Source organism: Mustelus asterias, chromosome 31 (genome assembly GCF_964213995.1).
Source record: "Mustelus asterias chromosome 31, sMusAst1.hap1.1, whole genome shotgun sequence".
NCBI classification, from domain to species: domain Eukaryota; kingdom Metazoa; phylum Chordata; class Chondrichthyes; order Carcharhiniformes; family Triakidae; genus Mustelus; species Mustelus asterias.
Window position 1 is genome coordinate 9,155,650 of NC_135831.1, and position 17,789 is coordinate 9,173,438.

At 47.8% G+C, this 17,789-nt stretch overlaps 1 protein-coding gene across 4 annotated transcripts in view; it reads left to right on the forward strand.

Annotated features, from left to right (window-relative positions):
* The first annotated feature begins 1,064 nt into the window (after window positions 1-1,064).
* LOC144481730 (misshapen-like kinase 1) overlaps window positions 1,065-17,789 on the forward strand; it is a 283,663-nt gene continuing 266,938 nt past the window's right edge. For all 4 annotated transcript variants that reach the window (XM_078200874.1, XM_078200875.1, XM_078200876.1 and 1 more), the window contains exon 1: window positions 1,065-1,125. The gene's annotated coding sequence lies outside the window, so the exon portion shown is untranslated. The remainder of the gene's footprint in view (window positions 1,126-17,789) is intronic.

A 17,789-nucleotide genomic window follows, 5' to 3' on the forward strand; every position in this document is an offset into this window, starting at 1 on the left:
TAATTCTTGGCACCAATCGTGGGGGTCTTAGGTTAAATATGTTTTGGGGGTATGGTTAACACTAGCGAGACAACATTAATTATCTATCTCTAATTGTCCTGAGGGTATTAGTAATTAGCCAGAGGCCACAAGAGACCATAGGCATCGCTCTCCATCAGAGAAAGAGACAGTTGTTTGTTTAGAGCCTGAGAAGTTGTGTGCGTCTGCGTGCGACTGTGTGTGTGTGTGTGTGTGTGTGTGTTTGCGTCTGCGTGCGACTGTGTGTGTGTGTTGTGTGCGTCTGCGTGCGACTGTGTGTGTGTGTGTGTGTGTGTGAGTGTGTGTTGTGTGCGTCTGCGTGCGACTGTGTGTGTGTGTGAGTGTGTGTTGTGTGCGTCTGCGTGCGACTGTGTGTGTGTGTGTTTGCGTCTGCGTGCGACTGTGTGTGTGTGTGTTGTGTGCGACTGTGTGTGCGTGTGTGTGTGTGTGTGTGTGACACTAAGGGGCAATTTGGCATGGCCAAGCCATAGGGGTGGCACAGTGGTTAGCGCTGCGGCCTCAGAGCGTCAGGGACCCAGGTTCAATTCCCAGCTTGGGTCACTGTCTGTGCGGAGTCTGCACGTTCTCCCACTGTCTGCACGGGTTTCCTCCGGGTGCTCCGGTTTCCTCCTACAGTCCGAAAGACGTGCTGGTTAGGGTGGATTGGCCGTGCTAAATTCTCCCTCAGTGTTACTCGAACAGGCGCCGGGGTGTGGCGACGAGGGAGATTTTCACAGTAACTTCATTGCAGTGTCAATGTAAGCCTACCTATGACTAATAAATAAACTGAGCTAACCAACAAGTCTGAACCTTTGCATAGTCCGTGTCCGCCCGCTAGGATTCCCATGGTGGGGGGACGGGATGGGAAAATTCTGCCCAGCAAGTCAAATCAAAGCAGCCATTACTGAAGTAGCGTTACTCTGGAATGTGGTGGCGGTTTTGTCTTTTTGGATGCAAAAGTTGCAGATTTTAGACATAGTTGTGATACCTGAAAAACTCTGCTTTACTCAATGTATGTTTTTTTTGCTCCCCTCCCCACAGGACCCTGCGGGTATATTTGAACTGGTGGAAGTTGTTGGAAATGGCACCTATGGACAAGTCTACAAGGTAAAGCAAACAAAGTAGTCTTTGCTTTTATTGTTTGGAATAATTAGAATGTGCCGATTCTGCCTTCGGTGGGCACAGATTTGTGCAATGCCTTCGTAAATTCTCTGATTGAAATTTAGCTTCCCCTTTTTTTTGTCCCAGTGGCAGCTTATCACCAGGGCTAACAGCAGCCTCTCCCACTGGAGCTGATAAAACGGTGCTTATCAGATGATGAGCATCTCACCTCCCCATCACCCTGTACTCTTGGCTGACGTCAGCCTGCCCGCGGTTCTAAGAGTGCAGCTCATCTGCTACCAGTTAGAATCATAGAATCCCTACAGTGCAGAAGGAGGCCATTCGGCCCATCGAGTCTGCGCCGACCACAATCCCACCCAGGTCCTATCCCCATAACCCCATGCATTTACCCGAGCTAATCCCCCTGACACTAAGGGGCAATTTAGCGTGGCCAATCCACCTAACCCTCACATCTTTGGGCACTAAGGAGCAATTTAGCATGGCCAATCCTCCTAACCTGCACATCTTTGGACACTAAGGGGCAATTTAGCATGGCCAATCCACCTAACCGGCACATCTTTGGGCACTAAGGAGCAATTTAGCATGGCCAATCCACCTAACCTACACATCTTTGGACACTAAGGGGCAATTTAGCATGGCCAATCCTCCTAACCTGCACATCTTTGGACACTAAGGGGCAATTTAGCATGGCCAATCCACCTAACCGGCACATCTTTGGGCACTAAGGAGCAATTTAGCATGGCCAATCCATCTAACCTACACATCTTTGGACACTAAGGGGCAATTTAGCATGGCCAATCCTCCTAACCTGCACATCTTTGGATACTAAGGGACAATTTAGCATGGCCAATCCACCTAACCCGCACATCTTTGGGCACTAAGGAGCAATTTAGCATGGCCAATCCATCTAACCTACATATCTTTGGACACTAAGGTGCAATTTAGCATGGTCAATCCCCCTAACCTGCACATCTTTGGACACTAAGGGGCAATTTAGCATGGCCAATCCACCTAACCTGCACATCATTGGACACTAAGGGGCAATTTAGCATGGCCAGTCCTCCTAACCGGCACATCTTTGGACACTAAGGGGCAATTTAGCATGGCCAATCCTCCTAACCTGCACATCTTTGGACACTAAAAGGCAATTTAACATGGCCAATCCTCCTACCTGCACATCGTTGGACACTAAGGGACAATTTAGCATGGCCAATCCATCTAGCACGCCCATCTTGGAGTGTGGGGAGGAAAATGGAGCACCTGGAGGAAACCTACGCAGAAACTGGGAGCACATGCAAACTTCACACAAGTCACGGTGGCACAGTGGTTTGCACCCCTGACTCACAGTGCGAGGGACCTGGGTTCGACTCCCAGCTCGAGTCACACTCTGTGCAAAGTCTGCATGTTCTCCCCATGTTTGCGTGGGTTTCCTCTGGGTGCTCCAGTTTCCTCCCACAGTCCGAGAGACGTGTTGGATAGGGGGATTGGCCATGCTAAATTCTCTGTCAGTGTTACCCGAACAGGAGTGTGGTGACTAGGGGATTTTCACAGTAACTTCATTGCAGCGTTAATGTAAGCCTACCTGCGACACTAATAAATAAATTAAAAACCCGAGGCCAGAATTGAACCTGGGTCCCTGGCGCTGTGAGGCAGCAACGCTGACCACTGTGCCATCGCGCGCGGCACCTTCATTGTGAACCGAGGCACTTTGTTCTTTTCTCAAACAATCGCGCCACAAAATGTGAAAGTTTAATAAGAAAAGTAATTGTTTTTTGTTATCCTGTAATTGTGCAGTGAAATAGTCTTCATTCAACATTGCACTGGAGAAAACAATATCCAATAGTGCTGGTTTTAACTTGTTACTGTCAGTGGTTTTTCACTGATGAATACGTTTTTAAATTCTGTATTCAAAAGATCTCAAGGTGAGAACTAAATCGATAACTTGCATCGAATCATAGAGTGTAGAAGAGGCCCTTCAGCCCATCGAGTCTGCACCAGCACATTAGAAACACCTGAACTCCCACCTCATCCCAGTTACCAGCACTTGGTCCTTAGCCCTGAATGTTATGGCGTCCCAAGTGCTCATGCAGGTCCTTTATAAAGGATGTGAGGCATCCCGCCTCCTCCACCCTCCCAGGCAGCGCATTCCAGACCCTCACCACCCTCTGGGTAAAAAGGTTTTTCCTCACATCCCCCCCTAAACCTCCTGCCCCTCACCTTGAACCTATGTCCCCTCATGACTGACCCTTCAACTAAGGGGAACAGCTGCTCCTTATCCACTCCGTCCATGTCCCTCGTAATATACACTACGATCAGGTCGCCCCTCAGTCTTCTCTGCTCCAACAAAACAACCCAAGAATGGTGAATCTGTGGAACTCTTTGCTGCAGAAGGCTGTGGAGGCCAGGTCATTGAGTGTCTTTAAGACCGAGATAGATCGGTTCTGGATTAATAAGGGGATCAGGGGTTGTGGGGAAAAGGCAGGAGAATGGGGATGAGAAAAATATCAGCCATGATTGAATGGCAGAGCAGACTCAATGGGCCGAGTGGCCTAATTCTGCTCTTATGTCTCATGGTCTTATCCAACCTCTCTTCATAACTTAAATGTTCCATCCCAGGCAGCACCCTGGTGAATCTCCTCTGCACCCCCTCCAGTGCAATCACATCCTTCCTATAATCTGGCGACCAAAACTGCACACAGTACTCCAACTGTGGCCTCACCAAAGTTCTGTACAACTCCACCATAGCCTCCCTGCTTTTGTAATCTATACCCCAATGGTGGGAAAGTGTCGCTGGCTTACACAGATGTATATGTTGTTCTGGAAGACCCTTAATATTAGTAATAAAGCCTGAACTGTGATTGAGAGGGAGAAACTAGATCTGAATTTGGCTGCGACTCCCAACGGGAGTAGTTTGTGCGAGGGAGTTTATTGAAGTGCTTTATGAGTTGTCTTAAATGGGAGGTGAGGGAACCCACAAGTGGGAGGGCAGTGTTGGATTTCTGCCCTAATTGATGGGAGTAATAGACCAGGTAACATTTGGAATCTGCTCTTCAGAAAGCTCTTACTTTTGGTTGTAACGAAAACAGAACAAAAATAGAAGCTAAGACGTGGTTTTCACGGTGGTAGGAGACAGACTTCAAATGAATGAAATGCTGAGAGTGAGGAATTAACTGAAAAGAACTATTTTTAAAAATGGAGATGGGAATGGATGAGGGACGACCATTTTGGACTGAAATTAGGAAGAGGGATGTTTTGCTGCAATTGTATCGGTGAGGCCACACATCTGGAGTGTTGTGTGCAGTTTTGGTGTTCTTACCTGAGGAAGGATGTCCTTGCTATAGAGGGAGCACAGCGAAGGTTTAACCAGGCTGATTCCTGAGATGGAAGGTCTGTCATATGAGGAGAGGCTAAATTGGTTAGGATTGTAGTCACTGGAGTTTAGAAGAGTGAGAGGGGGATCTCATAGAAACTTATAAAATTCTAACAGGGTGAGACAGGGTGGATTCAGAAAGAATGTTCCCAATGGTGGGAGAGTCCAGAACTATGGGTCATAGTTTGAGGATGCCCCATTCAGCACCCCAGAGGGTGCCGAATGTGTGGAATTCACTACACGGGATGTAGTTGAGGCCAAAACATTGTCTGATTTCAAGAAGAAATTAGACATCGCTCTTGGGACGAAAGGGATTGAGGGATATGGCGGGGGTTGGGGGGGGGGGGATCAGGATATTGAGTTGGATGATAAGCTATGATCATAATCATAGAATCCCGACAATACAGAAGGAGGCTATTCGGCCCTTTGGGTCTGCACCAACAATAATCCCACCCAGGCCCTATCCTCGTAACTCCATGTATTTAAGCTCCTAATCCCCCTGACACTGAGGGGCAATTTTGCCTGGTTAGGTGCCAGTGCACCCTAACCAGCACACCTTTGGACTGTGGGAGGAAACCGGAGCACCCGGAGGAAAGCCACATGCACACCCGGGAAGAACGTGCACAGTGAGTGACCCAAGCCAGGAATCGAACACGGGTCCCTGGCACTATGAGGCAGCAGTGCTAACCACCGTGCAGACACTGAGGGAGAATTTAGCATGGCCAACACACCTAACCAGCACGTCTTTCAGATTGTGGGAGGAAACCGGAGACCCCCGGAGGAAACCCACGCAGACACGGGGAGAACGTGCAGACTCCACACAGACAGTGACCCAAGCCGGGAATCGAACCCGGGTCCCTGGCGCTGTGAGGCAGCAGTGCTAACCACTGTGCCATCGTGCCACCCACTATCGGAAGGATGTGGTTGCACTAGAAAGGGAGCAACTAGAAAGTGAAAGGGGTGTCGAAGATGCAGAGGAGTTTGACGGAGAGAGCCCACTTGAAACTTTGAACCCCATTTGTGAAGCACCTTGTTGAAAAGTTTAGCCAGTTGAAGAGAGAGTCGGAGAGTTTTGCAGCACAGAAAGAGGCCCTTCGAACCATCCTCTCTGTGCCAGCCGTCAAACGCGTATCTGTTTTAATCCCATTTTCCAGCACTTGGTCTATAACCTTGCACACTCCAGTGTTTCAAGCGCTCATCTAAGTGAAGGTTCCTGCCTCTATTCCCCTTTCAGGCAGTGACTTCCAGATTCCTGTCACCTTCTGTGTGAAAAAGATTTTCCTCAAATCCCCTCTAAATCTCCTGTCTCTTACCTTAAATCCGTGTCCCCTGATTATCGCCCCCCTCTACTAAGGGGAAAGGTTACTTTCTTTCCATCCATCCTATGTCCCTCATAATTTTGTATACCTCGATCACCTCAGCCTTCTGTGCTCTCAAGAAAACAACCCCAGCCTAACCAGCCTCTGTCCATAGGTGAAACACTCCAGCCCAGGCACCATCCTGGTGAATCTTCTCTGCACCCTCTCTAGTGAAATCACATCCTTCCTAGTGTGGAAATCAGACTGCACAGCGTACTCTAGCCGTGGCCTCACCAGTGTTTTATACAGCTCCATCATCACCTCCCTGCTCTTATAGTCTATGCCTCGATTAATAAAGGCAAGTATCCCATATGCCTTGGTAACCATCTTATCTACCTGTCCTGCTGTCTTTAGGGATCTTTGGACATGCACCCCAAGGTCTCCCGGTCCTCTGTACTTCTTAGCGTCCTACCCTTCATTATGTATCCCCTTGCCTTGTTAGACCTCCGAAATGCAACTCCTCACACTTTTTGGGGTTAAATTCCCATTTGCTGCCGTTCTGCCCATCTGACCAGCCTGTCTATGTCATCCTGCAATCTAAAGCTTTCCACCTCGCCATTTACCACACCGCCAATTTTCATATCATCTGTGAACCGAGCGCTTATACCTCCTCCTTTCACGTCTAGATCATTAATGGACACTACAAACAGCAAAGGGACCTAGCACCACTGGACACAGTCGAGACACAAAAACAACCTTCAACCATTAGCCTCTGCCTCCTGTCACGAAGCCACTTTTGGATCCAATTTGCCAAATTGGCCTGGATTCCATGGGCTCTTGCTTTCTTGATCAGTCTCCCATGCGGGATCTTGTCAAAAGTCTTACTGAAGTCCATGTAGACGACATCAGCTGCACTGCCCTCATCTACACACCTGGTCACCTCCTTGAACACTTCAATCAAATTGATAGGCATGATCTCCTCCTGCAAAGCCATGCTAACTAACCTTGATTATTCCTCGCTTGTCCAAGTAGAGATTAATTCTGCCCCTCAGAATTTTTTCCAATAATTTCCTTACCACTGATGTTATCATAGAATCTACAATGCGGAAGGAGGCCATTCGGGCCCATCGGGCCTGCACGACAACAATCCTAACCAGGTCCTATCCCCATAACCCCACATAGTTACCCTCCTAGTCTCCCTGACACTAAGGGGCAATTTATCATGGCCAATCAACCTAATCTGTACATCTTTGTACCCCTTGGCCTATAATTACATGTATTTTTCCTACTTCCTTTGCTGGATAATGGTACCACACTAGTTGTCCTCCCTTCCTCTGGCACCTCTCCTGTTGTGGAAATGCCGGCGTTGAACTGGGGTAAACACAGTAAGGAGTCTAATAACATAAGTAAGGACTCCATCTGACGAAGGAGCAGCACTCCGAAAGCTAGTGGCGTTTGCTACCAAATAAACCTGTTGGACTTCAACCTGGTGTTGTTAGACTCCTTACTGTGTGTACCTCTCCTGTAACCAGAGGGGATTTGAAAACTATCATCTGAGCCCCTGCAATCTCATCCCTTGCCTTCCACAGCAGCCTAGGAGACATCTCGTCTGGGCCTGGGGATGTATCCACTTTTAAGCCCTCTGAAACCACTAACACCTCCTCCTCCTCAATGTTAAGATGTTCAATTATCTCTCAGTCTTCCTCCCTGTTTCCTATACCTACATCGTCCTTCTCCATAGTAATGACCAATGCTCGTACCTCACCTTCGTCGTTCGGTTCCACACAGATTGCCAATTTGGTCCCAAATGGGCCTTCCTCTTTCCCTGGTTATCCTCTGGCCCTTAATATACTTTTAAAAGACACCTTGGCATTTTCCTTTATTTTGCCTGCCAGTGTTTTCTCATGCCCTCCCTTTGCTCTCCTAATTTCTTTAAACACCCCTCTGCATTAACTATGAAAGTTTCCAAAGGACCATAGGCTGCTCTCCCATTTTTTTTGAGAGAGAGAGAGCTGACTGGTGGTGATTTAACCTGAGAATCACCACCCTTCAGGCGAGGGGCAAGGTTGAGAAGGTGGGACATTCACGGATAACCTCGGCCGGTACAGGAATTGAACCCATGTTGTTGGCGCCACTCCGCATCACGAATGTGCTGTCCAGCTAACTGAGCTAACTGACCCCCCACCCCCCTTCAGCACTACTCCAGGGCATCCACTGTTTTAAGCCCCCTGAATCTGCTATAAGCCTCTTTTTTTAAACCCCCTTATCCAACACTGTATATCCTTGACATCTGCGGTTCTCTGGACTTGTTGGACCCATCCTTTACCTTCACGGGAGCATGTTGGCATTGCACTCTCTCTATTTTCCTTTGGAATCACTCCTGCTGCTCTGATGTAGATTTTTCTACAAGTTTCCGACCAGTTTATTTTGGCCAGATCCTGTCTTATCCGATTAAAAATCAACCTTCCCCCAATTCAGATCTTATTTTCCAGTCCAACTTTGTCCTTTTCCAAAAACTGCCTTAAAGCTTAGCGAGTTATGGTCACTATCACCAAAATGCTCTCCGCTGACCCATCTACCACCTGCCCGGCTTCATGAACCAAACCACCTAACTGCTGGTGGAGGAGCCTGGAGGGAATGTAACTTTCTCTGCCAACTTCTCTGAAAGCTCATTGAGAGATCCGATGTCTGCTCGGTCCTGTTTGTTTCAGTCTATGCTAAGACTTGATTTTAAGATATTTCTGCCGATGCAACTAACGCTGCTAACTTGACCACATTTTAAAACTCAGGAGAACGGTTAGCTAGAGGTTTACTGCATTCCTGAAGGGTACACAATTCAGGCAAGCCAGTTTCTCATAATGGCAGCTGCAAGGATTGTTTCTGCAAGTCGGAGACAGCCTGTGGAAAACATTTTCAGTAACGAGATAATGGTTGACATACAGTTTAGATTTTAGTGTGTGTTTTCAGTTTGTTACGAGCTCAGTTCAGTGTGTTCAAGTCTCAGTACAGGGGCTGGCAGTAAAAGCCAGTCGACTAGTTTGCTTTTCCTTTTCGCTTCTGTCATGTTAAATTTTTTAACTTCTGTTCAATAAAAGAAAGCCATTTTAAAAATCGTATCAGTGCTGTCCCATCGTCTATTCGAACAAATTTGATTTTGATTTGATTTATTGTTGTCACATGTATTGGGATACAGTGAAAAGTATTGTTTCTTGCGCGCTATACAGACAAAGCATACCGTTCATAGAGTACATAGGGGAGAAGGATTTGATTTATTATTGTCACATGTATTGGGATACAGTGAAAAGTATTGTTTCTTGCGCGCTATACAGACAAAGCATACCGTTCATAGAGTACATAGGGGAGAAGGATTTGATTTATTATTGTCACATGTATTGGGCTACAGTGAAAAGTATTGTTTCTTGCGCGCTATACAGACAAAGCATACCGTTCATAGAGTACATAGGGGAGAAGGATTTGATTTATTATTGTCACGTGTATTGGGATACAGTGAAAAGTATTGTTTCTTGCGTGCTATACAGACAAAGCATACCATTCCTAGAGAAGGAAAGGAGAGAGTGCAGAATGTAGTGTTACAGCCATAGCTAGGGTGTAGAGAAAGATCAACTTAATGTAAGGTAGGTCCATTCAAAAGTCTGACAGCAGCAGGGAAGAAGCTGTTCTTGAGACGGTTGGTACGTGACCTCAGATGTTTGTATCTTTTCCCCTACAGAAGAAGGTGGAAGAGAGAATGTCCGGGGTGCGTGAGGTCCTTGATTATGCTGGCTGCTTTTCCCAGAGGCAGCGGGAAGTGTAGACAGAGTCAATGGATGGGAGGCTGGTTTGCGTGATGGAGTCAATGAATGGACCCAACACTCATCAGGGACAAATGAATTAGGACCAGGGGTAGGATATGCTGTTCCTCAAGCCAGCTCCATCATCCCGTCAGATTATGGCTGATCCTTGACTTCAGTTTTACTTCCCTGCCAGATTCCCATGTAGTTTCATTCCCTTCGTGTCTGTTGGATTGGGTAAAGCCCCAATGAGTAGGAAAGGTGATGTCCGTCACTTCAAACACAATGCAGGTCAGATAGCGAAAGCCCTGTTAACTGCTGGGTGTTTCCGTGTATATGTGCCTTTTAACCACTGTTTCAAATGACCCAACAACAGACAGGGTGGCACAGTGGTTAGCGCTGCTGCCTCTCAGCGCCAGGGACCCAGGTTTGATTCCGGCCTTGGGTCACTGTCCGTGTGGAGTTTGCATTTTCCCTGTGCCTGTGTGGGTTTCCTCCGGGTGCTCCGGTTTCCTCCCACAGTCCGAAAGGTGCGGGTTAGGTTGATCAGCCATGCTAAATTGCCCCTTAATGTCAGGGGGATTAGCAGGGTAAATAAATATATGGGGTTATGGGGGTGGGTGGGATTGTTGTCGGTGCAGGCTCGATGGGCCAAATGGCCTCCTACGCTGTAGGGATTCTATGATTCGCACACACTTACATTACCTGCTTTAAGAATGTGTCGAATACTATGAAACATGCCCTGTATTTGGGAGTGTGCATTTTGCAATCCTTATCGGTGTGTCAAATGTGCGACTAATCAGAAAGTGACGTGCTGCAACTCGTAATCAATGGGCCAATGGGTAGGAAGTGGTGAGACATTGTGCTGTAATTCAGATTGGTCTGTATTTGCAGAAGGTTAGTCACTCCGTTCCCAGAGTGCGAAGGTCAGAAAAGATGGGGACTGAGTAGAACGCCCTTGATGCTGAACTAACCTGCAATACTGAAATAATTCTGCAGTACCAAATCTAAAAACATTTGATGCCCTCGATGTTGCTGTTCATGAAATGTGTTTTCTCCAAGTTACACCCACCCCCTCCACCCCTTCCTTCAGTTAGCGACTCGTGCACCATTTTGACTGAGAACGCTATGCTAACAGACTTGCTCTGAAGCAAGCCAGCAAGGAAGAGTGCGTGTTGCTATTTTCCTAAAAGTGGTAATTGTGCTTTTTCTTTCTCCTCTTCACTTGGCTTCTTAAGATGAAGAATTCGATGAATCGGCCCATTATTTCCCCGTACCCTTGCATACATCACGGTGGCGGCGCAGTGGTCAGCACTGCTGCCTCACAGCGCCAGGAACACGGGTTCGATTCCCGACTTGGGTCACTGTCTGTGCGGAGTCAGCACGTTCTCCCCCCGGTTTCCTCCGGGTGCTCCAGTTTCCTCCCACGGTCCGAAAGATGTGCATTGGCCGTGCTAAATTCTCCCTCAGTGTTACCCGAACAGGCGCCGGAGTGTGGCGACTAGGGGGATTTTCACACTAACTTCATTGCGGTTAATAAAAGCCTACTTGTGACGTTAATAATTTAACTTCAAGCTTTCTGCCGTAAGGGTGAGATGCATTGATAATTCCCTCAACTTTCCACGTCTTGTCATCCTGTGGCACGGTGCATTGGAGTGTTAGCTTGCTTGATCATGTGAGATTCTGTGTTCCTGTCTCCTGCGGTGTGACTCATGAATGCCAGCTTCCATTCAGACTGCATGACCCCATCACAATCCATCGTCTAAATGATTCTGAGTAGCATTATTATATTCCATAATGTTTTTATGACGCATCATCAGTTCTGGGGTGAGTGACTTGTTTTCCAAAAGGGAACACAATAGGCTCTTTCATAACATCACAAGATGGTTGCAGATTGAGGTCATCTCCACTCATCATCCAGAAAGTTTCTATCGATCTGCCACCACAGCCCCTATCTTTCTTATTCATTCGTGGGACATGGGCATGACCTCGTGGTCTTGGCGCCAGACTGTTAATCCAGAAACTCAGCTCATGTTCTGGGGACCCAGTTTCGAGTCCTGCCGCGGCTGGTGGTGGAACTTGAATTCAATGAAATAAATCTGGAATTAAGTATCTACTGACGACCAAGAAACCATCGCCGATTGTCAGAAAAACCCATCTGGTTTGCTGGCGTCCTTTAGGGAAGGAAATCTGCCGTCCTTACCTGGCTTGGCCTACATGTGACCATGATGTGGAGTTGCCGGCGTTGGACTGGGGTAAGCACAGTAAGAAGTCTCACACCACCAAGTTAAAGTCCAACAGGTTTATTTGGTAGCACAAGCTTTCGGAATGTCGCTCCTTCTCCAGGTGAGCGAGGAGTTGTGTTCACAAACAGGGCATACACAGACACAAAGTCAATTTACAAGAGAATGGTTCATAGAATCATAGAAACCCTACAGTACAGAAAGAGGCCATTCGGCCCATCGAGACTGCACCGACCACAATCCCACCCAGGCCCTACCCCCATATCCCTACATATTTTCCCACTAGTCCCTCTAACCTACGCATCTCAGGACACTAAGGGCAATTTTTAGCATAGCCAGTCAACCGAACCCACACATCTTTGGACTTTGGAGGAAACTGGAGCACCCGGAGGAAACCCACGCAGACACGAGGAGAATGTGCAAACTCCACACCGACAGTGACCCAAGCCGGGAATCGAACTCAGGTCCCTGGAGCTGTGAAGCAGCAGTGCTAACCACTGTGCTACCGTGCCGTTGGAATGCGATTGAGTTTGTGTCTATGTATGCCCTGTTTGTGGACACAACTCCTCACTCACCTGAAGAAGGAGTGACACTCCGAAAGCTTGTACTACCAAATAAACCTGTTGGACTTTAACCCGGTGTTGTGAGACTTCTTACTACATGTGACTCCAGAGCCACAGCAATGTTGACTCTCAACTGCCCCTGGGCAGCTAGGAGTGTGCAGCCAGCAACGCCCATGTTCCATGAATGAATAAAGAAAGAATTATTGCCCATCCCGACTTGCCCTTGAGAAGGTGGTGGCGACCTGCCTTCTTCAAATGCTGCAGTCCACATACTGTGGGTCCACCCTCAATGCTATTAGAACCAGGTGGTCCGTTCGGTCTCATTTCTTCGTCGAGACTTCGTAGCATTTGTTACAACTGAGTGTCTCCCTTGGCCATTTCAGAGGGCAGTTAAATTTAAACGATAGTGGAGAACATAATGAGATTGAAAATAGACAAACTGCAGGATCTGATGGTTTCCATCTCCGAGCACTGAGGAAATTATAGACGCTCGGTTCAACCTCTTCCAAAACACTTTCGCGTCAGGAATTGGGCCTTCAGATTGGAAAATTGCCAACATCACTATACTATTTGAAAGGTGGCACACTGGTTATCAGTTCTGCCGCCCAGTGGTTAGCACTGCTGCCTCACAGCGCCAGGGATCTGGGTTCGATTCCCGGCTTGGGTCACTGTCTGTATGGAGTCCGCACGTTCTCTCCATGTCTGAGTAGGTTTCTTCCGGGTGCTCTGGTTTCCTCAGACAGCCCAAACGACGTGCTGGTTAGGGTGCATTGGCCGTGCTAAATTCTCCCTCAGTGTTACCCGGACAGGTGCCGAAGTATGCCGACTAGGGGATTTTCACGTAACTTCATTGCGGTGTTAATGTAAGCCTTACTTGCGACGCCTAATAAATAAACTTTAAAACTTTCATTCCTGGCATTATTCAAGTGATCATCCTTCCTCTTATGCAATGATCAGAACTTTTTTTTAATTCATGGGCATCGATGGCTGGCCAGCATTTATTGCCCATCCCTAGTTGCCCTGACGAGCCTTGGGTCAGTGTCTGTGTGGAGTTTGCACCTTCTCCCCGTGTCTGCGTAGGTTTCCTCCGGGTGCTCCGGTTTCCTCCCACAGTCCAAAGACGTGCGGGTTAGGTTGATTGGCCGTGGTAAATTGTGTCTTAGTGTCCCGGGACGTGTAGGTTAAGGGGATTGGCAAGGTAAGCACGTGAGGTTATGGGAAAGGGTCTGGGTGGGATCCTCCGTCGGAGAGTCGGTGCAGACTCGATGGGCCAAATGGCCTCATCTGCACTGTAGGGATTCTATGGTTCCATTTAGGAGGGGTAACAGAGATAAACGAGGGAATGAGGAACTTGTGTTTTGCTCTCGTTGCGTGCATTGTGTTGGCGAGCACAGGTCAGAGACAGAGTTCCTGCTGTGAGGCAACATTTGGAGAACTGCATACAATTCTGGTCACCCTGTTAAAGGAAGGTTGTTATTGAACTGGAAAGGGTGCAAAAAAAGCTTTATAAGGATGTTACCGAGACTATAAGGTTTGAATTATAAGAAGAGGCTGGATAGGCTGGGACTTTTTTCCCTGGAGTGTTAGAGGATGAGGGGACAGAGATAAGGTGAAGAGGTGAGGTCTTTTCCCTAGGGTAGGGGGAGTCCAAAACTAGAGGGCGCAGATTTGAGGTGAGAGGGGAAAGAGACCCGAGGGGTAACCTTTTCACACACAGGGTGGAGGGTGTATGGAATGAGCTGCCAGAGGAGGTGGTAGAGGCGGGTACAATTACAACATTTAAAATACATTTGGACAGGGCCGTGGTGGATGAGGAAGGTTTAGAGGGATATGGGCCAAACGCAGGCAAATGGGACCAGTTCAGCTTAGGGAATCTGGTCAGCATGGACGAGTTGGGCCGTAGGGCCTGTTTCCGTGCTGTATCTTTCTGTAACTCTATAATTGGTGAAGAAGGTGCAAGAATCTATTCAGCACAGTGACTGGACACTTGGGAAAACGTGAACTGAACAGAGAGAGCCAGCGTGGATTGGTAATGGTTAAGTATTGCTCACTGAACCCAATTTGAGAGGGTTGCCGAGTGTCACACGTTAATGACCCAGGTGTCCAGAAGCTATTCAGTAAGAATCCACACAAGAAACAGCCAACTGAAAAGGAGAGGTGCATGGAATTGTTAGGGGAAGTTGGACACCGAGAGTACGGATCATGGCTATGCACTCAACTTGGTAGTGTATGTGATCAACGTTCTTCCCCAGAGAGCGATACTGGGACCTCAGCCTTCGACTCAATTTAAAAAGGATTAGAGGGCAGCGGATGCCAATTTGCTGATGATGCCTAGTTAGGCGGCGGACTAATTAGGAGTTCAGTGTGGGTCACAGAATCATAGAATCCCTACAGTGCAGAAGGAGGCCATGCGGCCCATCGAGTCTACACTGTCAACAATCCCACCCAGGCCTTACCCCTCCTACCCCACATATTTGGCCCGCTAATCCCTCTAACCTACGCATCTCGTGACACTTGGGGGCAATTTAGTACGGCCAATGCACCTAACCCCTTGCATCTTTGGAGTGTGGGAGGAAACCGGAGCACCCGGAGGAAACCCACCCAGACACGGGGAGAATTTGCAAACTCCAAACAGACGGTCACCCAAGCCAAGCCGGGAATCGAACCCTGGTCCCTGGCGCTGTGAGGCAGCAGTGCTAACCACTGTGCCACCGTGCCGCACCTTCTACCTGCTGGAAATTGATTGGCAAGAGGCTAAGAACTGTGGGAGATCAGAAAGCTACAAGGGTCTAAGGTCAGCAATCAGTAAAGGTGGTAGGTGCTGAAAGTGATTAAAAAGGCCAAGGAAATGTTGGTCTTTATCTGAAGGGGGCTGGAATTTAAAAAATGAAGTAAATTGGTACATAAAGCTCTGGGACGCACAACTCTGGGCGGATATATTGGCTTTGGAGAAGATTCATGGCAAATTCACCAGAATAATGTCAGGCTCCTTGGCCTTGAGACAATGAGTATGAGACAGTGGGTGTCTGGAGTGACCTCTTCATAACCCGTGCCTGGGCGGGGTATGTATACTGAATATATGGTGGTCCTGGGTTGCCCAAGTGTCAGAACCCTCTTCTCGGAGTTTCTGGCGGGGTCCAGGAAGTGCAAAGCATGGCGTTTGGCACCGGTTTGGTTGCAGGAGCTGCTGGAATATGCTTCTTTACACACGCTAACTAACACACGCACGCTCATGCACATGCACGGACACACGCATGCACACGGACACATGCACATACTGGAAACACATGTACACGGACAGGAACGCGCACACGCCCACCGACATACACACGCACAGTAACACGCACACACACTGGACACACACATGCTGAGGCAGCAACACTAACCACTTTGCCACTGTGTTGCCCAACCTCAGGCTGAATGGGTTAAATTGCAAGGACAATTTGCACAAACTAGTCTTGTATTCTGATGAGGCACGGCCGATTAAGAGGGAATCTGATTGGTGTTAAAGATGATTTGATTGGGTAGGTGGAGAAAGACTATTTTATATATTAAAACTATTTTGACCGAGTGAGCCCAGAACAGGGGAACATAACCTTAAAATTCAAACCCCCCCCCCCCCCCCCGTGTCCGCGTGGGTTCCCCCCGGGTGCTCCAGTTTCCTCCCACAGTCCAAACGACTGGTGCTGGTTAGGGTGCATTGGCCGCGCTGAATTCTCCCTCAGTGTGGCTGCATGGGGATTTTCACAGAATCTTCATTGCAGTAATGTAAGCTTACTTGTGACACTAATGAATAAACTTCAACTAAAAAGGACTGATGGGACAGGGGTGGGGGGAGGGCAGCTGAAACTATCAGACAGGGATTGATGGATTTTTGTTTTAGACAAAGGCATTCAGGGACATGGGGCCAATGCAGGTCGGTGCAGATGAGATACAGATTAGCCCGTGATCTAATTGAATATGAACAGGTTCGAGGACTGATTGACCTACTCTTGTTCCTAAATTGTTAGGTTCTCTAAAGTGGAGCAACTGAAAGGGGTCACGGGTGTACTTACGTGGACATTTAATCATGGGTTATGGGTAGAACAGCTCGTAAATGAGGCAAATTAAGCCTTGTATTTTATATAAGCATTATCAATTATAAAAGGAAGGAACTGATGCTAAATTGGTCTAACAAATTGGTGAGACCACTGGTTATTCTATTATAGTAAGACATCTCACAACACCAGGTTAAAGTCCAACAGGTTTATTTGGTAGCAAATACCATGAGCTTTCGGAGCGCTGCTCCTTCGTCAGATGGAGTGGAAATGTGCTCTCAAACAGTGCGCAGAGACACAAAATCAAGTTACAGAATACTGATTAGAATGCGAATCCCTACAGCCAGCCAGATCTTAAAGGTACAGACAATGTGGGTGGAGGGAGCATTAAACACAGGTTAAAGAGATGTGTATTGTCTCCAGACAGAACAGCTAGTGAAATTCTGCAAGTCCAGGGGGCAAGCTGTGGGGGTTACTGATAATGTGACATATTCTATTATATTCAGTGGGGAGGCGATGGCCCAGTGGTATTATCGCTCGACTATTCATCCAGAAATCCAACTAATGTTCTGTGGACCCGGGTTCGAATCCCGCTACGGCAGATGGTGGAATTTGAATTCAATAAAAAAAAAATCTGGAATTCAGAATCTATTGATGACCATGAAACCATTGTTGGAAAAACCCATCTGGTTCACGAATGTCCCTTAGGGAAGGAAATCTGCCGTCCTTACCCGGTCTGGCCTACATGTGACTCCAGAGCCACAGCCAATGTGGTTGACTCTCAACTGCCCTCTGAAATGGCCAAGTGAGACACTCAGCTCAAGGGGCAACTAGGGATGGGCAATATATGCTGGCCCAGCCAGCGACACCCATGTCCCACAGATGAATTTTTTTTTAAAGTTCTGATCATCGCATAACAGGAAGGATGATCATTGGAATAATGCCAGGAATGAGAGTTTAAAGTTTATTTATTAGTGTCACAAGTAGGCTTACATTAACACTGCAATGAAGTTACTGTGAAAACTCCCTAGTTGCCACACTCCGGCACCTGTTTGGGTAACACTGAGGGAGAATTTAGCACGGTCAATGCACCCTAACCAGCACGTCTTCCAGACTGTGGGAGGAAACCGGAGCACCCGGAGGAAACCCACGCAGACACGGGGGAGAACGTGCAAACTCCACACAGACAGTGACCCAAGCCGGGAATCGAACCCAGGTCCCTGGTTCCCTGAGGCAGCAGTGCTTGCCACCGTGCCGCCCCTGATAGAATGGGATTAAACTTTGTTTTAATTCCATCACATTCACCCATATATGCTGCTAACTAAGTTTAATCTGAGTTCTAAATTA